Raw genomic sequence first — 9042 nt, 5'->3', positions numbered from 1 at the left:
GTTACCTATGTAAGTCACTCCGGGTAAAATGACAAACATCTGCCAAAATGACAATAATGCAGTGTAATAATATAATAAGGGAGGAAGAAGAAGAGGGGGGGAGAAAAAGATGCATGGCCCTCTCAAAAGCAGCTGAAACAAGCAAACCTGTCCAGCCAGTCAACAGGGACAGGCTGCACTCACACTGTCTGATATTTTAACAAAACACCACTCCTTCGAGGTGACAAGACAAATTGGGTGACATTGGGTGACACACTACACAAAAAAAAAAAAATCTCAACAGCACTTTTGTTCTTGTGCCTGCCGTGTTACTTTCACAGTTAATTGTGGAGAGGTGCTCCGATTTGACACCTGGCTCTGTCTGAGGGACAGTGAATGGCACAGTGAGTGACAGAGAGGCACCTCACAGGAAGAAAATAATGATGGTGGCTAGAGAAACTCTAAGATTGTGTATTTTAAGCTTTGATCTGAAAGGTCAGCTTTTTTTGTCGTTGATTTCTTGATTTTTTTTTTTTAAGATGTTTTGTTAACTTGCTCTTCGTTAAACGAGGCGGAGCAGAGATGAGAGCGGAGGACGAGAGGAGAGGCGGAGTAGGAGATGAGTTGAGAGGGGAACGAGAGAGAACAAGGAGCTGAGGTTTCCTCTGCCTTACTCCCTCTCTCTGGGAGATAAAGGGAGTCGAACATCGCTACGGAAACACAAAGTGGCTGCTTCTGAGGGTCTCTTTGTTTGAAAGAAGACAGGAGGAAAGAACAAAAAAAAAAAACCTTACTGTACATATTGTTCTTTAACCCACGTTTAACCAGATCTTTAATTCATACGGTGAACGACCTGAAACAGATTCTCATTGTGCAAAGCAGCAGTACTCAAAGTCAGTTAGAAATATGTCTAACAGTTTCTGACTATGTGAAAATTGACCTAATTTTCGGTTTTTATACAGCTGTGTTCAGTTTGTATTTTGTCCTGAGGCTGGGAATATCTTACTTGAACTACCCACAATATTTCCAAAGGGTTGAGGTTCCTCTAACTGTTATATCAACAGAAATCCTGCTTTTTTTGTACAGTACTTGTAAGGGCAACGATTCACACAATGACACATTAGTTATGTTATTCATGTTTCATTACATTATTGTCATTCAGCAGACAGTCTCATCCAGAGAGACTTACATAGGTTACAATTATAGAGCTTGATATTTATTGAGGCAATTCTGGATTAATTACCTTATTCAAGGGTACAGCAGGTGTGCCCCTGTGGGGAATTGAACCAGCAACCTTTCAGTTACAAACCGTGCTCCTTACCACTACACTACACTGCCGCTCTAGGAGTGTCATTCTGAATGTGTCCGTGTTTTGAGGCCAGCCCTGCTTGTCAGTGCATGCTGTCATTCATACAGCCTTGTTTTATATACTTGTATACCCTGTTCTGGATAAGAGCACTCGCCAAGTGACTGAATGTAGATATAATTGAAAACATCTGAGGTGGACCATGATGCCTCACTCTAATGTATAATTTTTAGCTATGAGAGAGAGATGGACTGAGAAGACTGCACAGGCCCTCCTAACTTCCCGCCTCCCTCTCGTCTGCTGCAGGGCTGGCCTGGGAGTCTGCAGCGCCCTCTATGTGTTAAACAGAGCAGCACAGTTGCCTTATAATTCCAAGGCTGTCGGCTGCCAACCCACTGGTGTGGCCAGGCCCTGTTTACACATGTCTAGGCCGGGACCTCTCCAGGGATGCTGGGAAGAAGAACGTCGCAAAGCGGCGCAGACAGACGGGAGTCTGAGACCCCCTCCCATGGTTCATAAATCCTCAGAGATCTGACAGCAGCAGGCTTCTCACCATTCATCCCGTCAGCACGTGGCTCAGCAGTGACCAGTGACTTTCTCTCGGGGAGCTTGTTGTCTTCTGTGAAAAACGAACGTGTTTAATGTGTGTGTGTGTATGTGTGTGTGTGTGTGTTTGTGTGTATGTGTCTGTCTGTCTGTCTGTGTGTATGTGCATGTGTGTGTGTGTGTGTGTGTGTGTGTGTGTGTGTGTGTGTGTGTGTGTGTGTGTGCATGCATGTGCGCGTGCGTGTGTGTGTGTGCGCATGCATGTGTGCATCTGGAGCAGAAAAATATCCTGTGTGCTGAAAGTTTCTACACAAAGAACAACCACCTGTGAGGCACAGAAAAGACAGTGCCACTCATCTCATCTTCAAAAGGTTCATGAATATGTATGCAGCTGGAGAGTGAGCCTCTCCTCTTTTCTTTTTTTAAAGAGCAGGTTAAACAAAGGAATGTCTTTATCACATTTACACATTTCAGGTTGGGTTTGGTTTGAGAGGAAAGGCAGGGGAGGGGAGGAGGTGAGTGACATGAAACAGTAACGTGATAAAGCGCTTACCCCCTCTCCCTCACACGCTCTCACATCTGAGGGGGATCTGCAGCCTGAAGAGGGGGATGATGGGTCGTCAATACAACATACTCCCATTTGTCTCTCACTCCTCCCCTTGACTGGAACAGCGAGGGGGAAAACAGTGGCTCAAAAGAGCAGAAAGAGCAGGAGGAGGAATACGAGGAAGGAGAGATACAAGGAGAAAGGAGATGCGTATCAAGGAAGCCGACTCTCCTTTCTTTTTCTTCCCTGTTCCCTCCATCTCTTGCTCTATCTCTACATCTCTCTCTCTGCACATTTCCTTTTCCACAGTGGGCCATCCTGATTCAAAACTCTGTGATCGAAATAAACCATTCCATAAACCAGTGGTGTCCCTGGACTGAAATAGAGCCACTAATTCATCTTGAACATCGGTGCTATTCAATCAAAAAAAGAGAAAACATTCACAGACAATTCCATTGTCGTACTTGTTCCTCAAGAGGGCTTGCATGAATCCAGTCACCATTTGTTTTTAAATGGGGCTGTATTCATTTGTGAGTGCAGGGCTTTTATTTCCCTTGATTTCAAAGTGAACAGAACCTACCCTTTGGCAAAACCCAAAGGTCAGCTGTACTCAGAGCACAGGTCCTGGGATCTCATCCTGCCCCTCACCCAGGTTCCTAACAGCATGTGCGGCGTGCACACCAGACAGATGCGGAGGGGTGCGGAGCCCAGGGGCGTGCCATCACGAGGGGAGGCACAACTGTGACAGCAGCCTCTTGAGACATCACCGACTTCCTCAAAAACATATTCCGCCTGGATTAAGCTTGCCCTGTTCTGTTTTGATATGCATTAAGAGTGGCTGATCCAGTTTTGCACTTGGCAGTGTACCAAGCGCAATCATCATATATCACTTTTCTCTCCTCTCTCTCTCCGTCTCCGCACATACACGCTTACGTTTCGCATGCAAAACACACACAGAACCATGATGAATGCATTAATCATGGCAGAACAGGCAAACAGCTGACATTTGCCACATTGCATTGAGGATTGAAGCATGATACATTGAACCACTGGGAAAATAAGGGAAAAAAGGACTCAAACATGTATTAAGGAACTTCATCTCGTATTGGGAGTGTCATTGGCTGGCATGTTTCTATTGTGCATTATCTTTCCATGAAATAGATGTTACTGAATCTCTGTTTGCATTTTTTTAACTCTTCTCTCAAACCTTACCACAGGTAACTGTGAAAGTAGCAGTACAGGCAGAAGGTAAAAGGTACCGTTGAGGGTTTTTTTGTTGTTGTTTTTGTTGTTTTTGAGGTATATTTTCTAAAAAGACTGGGTGCAATGTGGTCTTTTAAAGGACAGTTCTGGAAAAGTAGAAAGCACATCTACTGGTTGAAACTGTTCATCTGCACATCATGTAAGCACAAGGTGTTCATGTCAGACCCCATTTGCCACATCTGCCATACACTAAACCAGAGTCACGGCATCTGCATGTTGGACAAAAAATTCTGTACACTGGTCAGCAGTGCACAGCAGTGTGGCATAGTGTTAAGGAACAGGGCTTGTAACTAAAAGGTTGCTGGTTCAAATCCACACTGGGGCACTCTCTGGGGCACCTTGCGCAAGGTACTCAACCCACATCAGTAAATATCAGACTGTATAAATGGATAACATTAGAACCTATGTAAGTCGCTCTGGATGACAGCGTCTGCTAAATGACAGAAACTGAAATGTCAAGACACTGGGCTCTCCGCATTCCTGTTTCATTACAGACCTAATGAAACACTGTCCTGACCAGGACATACTGAAAATCGGGGAGACCCAGTTTAAACCTGAGGATTTCTACAAATACTGTGTAACTACTGCGTGCATATTGTCCATTGTGTTGCATAGTACTTCCAATTGTTAAACCCATTCGTGGATTCTGTAATTACACTTGTGTAACCACAATGTGTGTCTAAACAGTAGTTACTATGTAACTACAGTATAAGTATACAGGTATTAAAGCCGCTTGTAGTCAAGTGGGACCAAAGTGTAACATGCTCGTATTGTGTGTACCCTTTTTTGGCTACCTGTAAAGCCATTTCACTATACCAGTTGAGAAGTGCTGCAGTATATAAACAAAGTAAATTAATGCTATCGCTGTTATTTGTGTTTTTGTTCTGTTATCCCAAAGGACAGTCCAAACAGAGATGTGATTCCAACTGAATGAGTCAAAGAACAAACAAAAAAGGAAAATAAATCCATCTTGCATGCTGTTGAAAACATTCCTCTGGCATGAGACATCGTCAAAACAGGGTCCTATTGTTTTTGGTTCTTTGAGGCTGATGGTACACAGAAAGGAAACAGCAGACATGAGTGTATGATCATGTGTGCAAACAGGTGAAATCCTGGGGAACCGCAGTACCTGCTGATGCTCATTATTTTTATTCAGCTCAATTACCCAGGTATGCGACCCTCCAGGAGGCCTCCCGCAGGGTAATTAGCATACAGGTGAATGGAGATGTTCTCTTGCTGTCCTCAGCTGCGGTTCATGCCGGCTTTTGAGTGAGGCGTGAAGAGAATTCTGTAAACACTCTATCGCAGCTATAGATCACTGCCACTGCTCACGCACCTGCACACAGACACCCACACACATGGGCTTTATACAGACAGACATACATGCACATGGACAAGCATACACACACACACACACACACACACACACACATGCAAACACATTACATATACACACATGCAATATACATATACACATATACATACATTACATGCAAACCCACCTTCACACACACATACACACACACACATGCAAACACATTACATATACACACATGCAATATACATATACACATATACATACATGCAAACCCACCTTCACACACACACACACACACCAACACACTCAAAAGGCAGGGACTTAGAGAAGTTAATTTCCTGTGGCAACAGAAATTCCCACATGCACGCACGCATATGGACACTCTCTCTCCTTCTCTCTCTATCTCTCTCTCTCTCGCTCTCGCTCTTTCTCTCTCTCTCCCTCTCTCTCTCTCCAGCCACTGGTCACACACTCACAGAAACTGCAGAAGTCGTTGCGGAACATTTTTTCTCAGCCTCTGGAGAGAAAAACAAAACAACCCAAAACACCGCCCTTAATACATCTGTATGGAACGACTTAATACATCTGTATTAAGTCGTTCCTGAAACAAGGCGATAATACCAAAGATCGCCGGGTATTGAAAATAGCCCGAGGGCAAAAAAACCCGAGCACAGAGACGTAGGACAGACACAGCTGTGTAACGGAATTACCGCCCGGGAGCCGCGGCGGTGGAGGAGAGGGGAGTTGGAGCGCAGATCGGAGGAAAGCGCAAGTTCATTCATCACCGGTGCTAATCCGCTAATGGGATTACAGCGCGCTCCCCGGTGCTGCGCCCCAGCGAGCTCGACGCGCAGCTGCGCTAATCCGCACTCGCCCATTCTCTCTGAGCTCCCGGGGCCTCTGTTAACCTGCCGCTAATGCCCCCTCGTTGAGCAATGGAGCCTTGCCTTCCAATGCAATTATGTGAAAGAGAAGAAGGGGAGAGGAAGGCATGAATGGGGAGGAGGTTTGAATCGAAACCTCCAACGGAGTATCATCTGTAACACGCGAGGGGTCAGGATAGCACTGTGGCGAAGGGTGTAACGTGTCAGGGATCAAGTGGGCAGCAGTGTGGTATAGTGGTAAGGTCAAAAGGTTGCTGGTTCGACTCCCCACTGGGGCACTGCTGTCATACCCTTGTGCAAGGTACGCAACCCACAGTTGCCTCAGTAAGCATAGCTGTGTAAATGGATAAAATTGTAACCTGTGTAAGTTTCTCTGGATAAGAGCATCTGCTAAATGACAAAAAATGAAAATGATGCTAAATGACAGTAAAGCAATGGATAGCGAAGGGTGCGTTTCTCTCTCTTGGGTTGGGATGATGTGTCAGGTGTAGAGTAGTTGGAAGCAGATAAAGTTTGGGTGCGTTGGGTAGCTTTAGATAGCGCTCTGAGAAAGTGCAGCGTTTTGGGGCCCTCATACTATTTCTTGATTAGTGTGTCTGCCAGCGCCTAAAATAAGCTGTCAACTGTTTGACTAACAACACCAATAAAACCCTCAGCTGTTTCTATGGAAACCCAGGGACTTGGAGGAGTTACAGTTTCCTGCGGTAACACAAATGCACAGACAGACACACACACACACACACACACACACGCACATGCACGACAATCACACATAATAACACACATATACATGCAGACACATGTACACACACAGCTGCCAGCTCACCTTTCTCTTTTTCAGAGATAGTTATTTTTTTTCCATAAAGTTGAAGATGGATGTTAACTCAGAACAGTAATTGTAAGTTGACCTACTGATTATTTTTCATCAAAAACATTGATGTTAAAACTCCTTCGCTTGCTGTTATTAACAACAGCATGCTTGCAAACATGATATGTAATATACAGGGACCTAGGCTGGGTGCTAACCTGAAAATCAAATTTGTGCCAAAACAATCATTTTAAAAAATTATGCAGCTGGCTGTGTTGTTGTGAGTGAGTCAGAAAGATCACCATAACAGGGTTTAACCCTGCAAATCACAAAAAAGAGTGTTTTGCAAAAGGAATCTGTGACACAAGTGCAAACAACACAACTATGACACTGCTGAGGAAACGGAGCAACTTGTATGCGACCTGGTTCATGCCCCTGTGTCCCACAGCAGGGGCAGCCATCCCACTACTGACACCACATCATCATCGCTGATACTAAAAGAAGGAAACCCAGTCGTAACAGTTCTATTTCAAACTTTCTGCTCCGAAGGTTAGCAAAGCGCAACTGACAGCGAGATAATAGGTGTCCTGGGGGGCGGGGGTCATGATTTCTGGGGGGCAGAAGGGAGATGAGAGGGTGTAGATGTAAAGAATCACCATCATAGATCAGGTGGAGGTCAGGAGGCCGGGCATACTTGCACACTGACCTTCACACACTTTTAATAAGTTTAAAAATCTCTCAGAATATATGGCGCACATAGCATTGCTGTTGCCAGTACAATCCCAGCTTTATGTCATATAAATGGTACTTATTTTTCTTCTTCACAGACACATTTCAGACACAATCGCCAAAAAACTGTTGACAGAAGCGAGTGTGTTTGCCTTGAAAAAAGTGACACTTGCGTTTATTTGTGAGTCAGAGTGAAGGACGAATGAATCCTGGTTGATTGAATCGGGGCCAGATTGCTGCTGGCAGGGCCATGGGAAAGCGAAGCCCTGCTGAGATTGGATGACAAGTCACGCATTCCGCCACCACGGGCAGTGATATCAGCCACTATGTATTTTCTGGATGTCAAAAACAGCAGAAATGCACGCCCGGAATAACTGAAGCAATAAAATGTCTGGCCCGATGTGATTATTGAAGTATTAGGTCTGACGATTCTTTAGGGGATGTGCTGAAGGGGAATGAGAGTTCACTTGATACATGCCAGTCTTCTCATTTTAACCAATCTGATTCGCTCTGGATCTGTGATCCCTCCTCACGGACACACAGCACAGACGCTGAACAGCAGTGTAGCTCTCAATCTGTCTGCGTGTCAACAGCGCCTTTTAGCCCCATGTCACAAACACCGGTCCTGACCTTTGCCATTTCCGAGTGAGCTGTAGTCACCAGTACCCACCGCCCCCAAAACCCCCAGCCCTCGCCCCTCACCCCTCACACAAGTTCTTGTTTGTTGTGGTGAATGTATGATAGGTTGTCATGACACTCATTAGTTGGTAACCCAACACTGTTTGGGGGCGTTCGGAGGCTGGTGGGGGCGCTTATGGTGTGAATTCCACATGGCAGACGAGTCCTCCTCTGGGAGAGGCAGGCTGGCCTTTACCACTGAGCTCCTTCTTTGCATTTCCAGCTCTGCTTAAAGGTAGAGGCTGCCCACTGAGCTCCGCTGTGAGAAACCGGGGCCAAATTTGGCTTTGCCATTCATAGTTTGATGTGAATGAACAATTGAATATGAAATGAGATGATGAATATGAATACAAAAAGGTCTTGTTTGCAAGCCGGGGTTGAAAACTGAATGGATCATTGGCTGACAATAACTGGAAATTGGCTTCATTCTGCTGCATATAGGAGTGGGTAGTTGGACCAGCTCTCCCGTGTCACTCCACTTTGCCTCCATGGGAGTTGTGTGGGTGCCCATTACTTACTCAGATAGCATCAGGATGCCTATCCTCCAATGACGGTTGCCTCCTGGTGCATTATGGTACTTGTAGTGTCAAAAACAGCCATGGTGGGTGTGTGCATGTATTGAAGGCTTTCTTATGCCTTGTCCCATGGGGTCAGCGATTGTCATACTGGTGACGATGAGCTCAAACGCATAATTAGTGTCCACAAAAAGAGAGGTGAAATTGCAACAAATATAAAACAATAACACTGATTATGGCAGTCAGGTTATTCACCTCTGTATCTCACTGCCTGATGCTGATGCTGAGAGACCAGAGAAAACAGCAGAGGATACCATAGAAAGTGTGTCATCATGTTTCCTACCAAGGACAAGGGAAAAAATGCTTTCCCTTTCACACAAAGATACACACAGAAACACTTTCAAACACATATGCATGCACTTGTGCATACCATCATTGATATATAGACACTATTTTGTATATTTACACT

Source organism: Megalops cyprinoides, chromosome 3 (assembly GCF_013368585.1).
Source record: "Megalops cyprinoides isolate fMegCyp1 chromosome 3, fMegCyp1.pri, whole genome shotgun sequence".
NCBI lineage: Eukaryota > Metazoa > Chordata > Actinopteri > Elopiformes > Megalopidae > Megalops > Megalops cyprinoides.
This window is presented reverse-complemented; position numbering follows the sequence as displayed.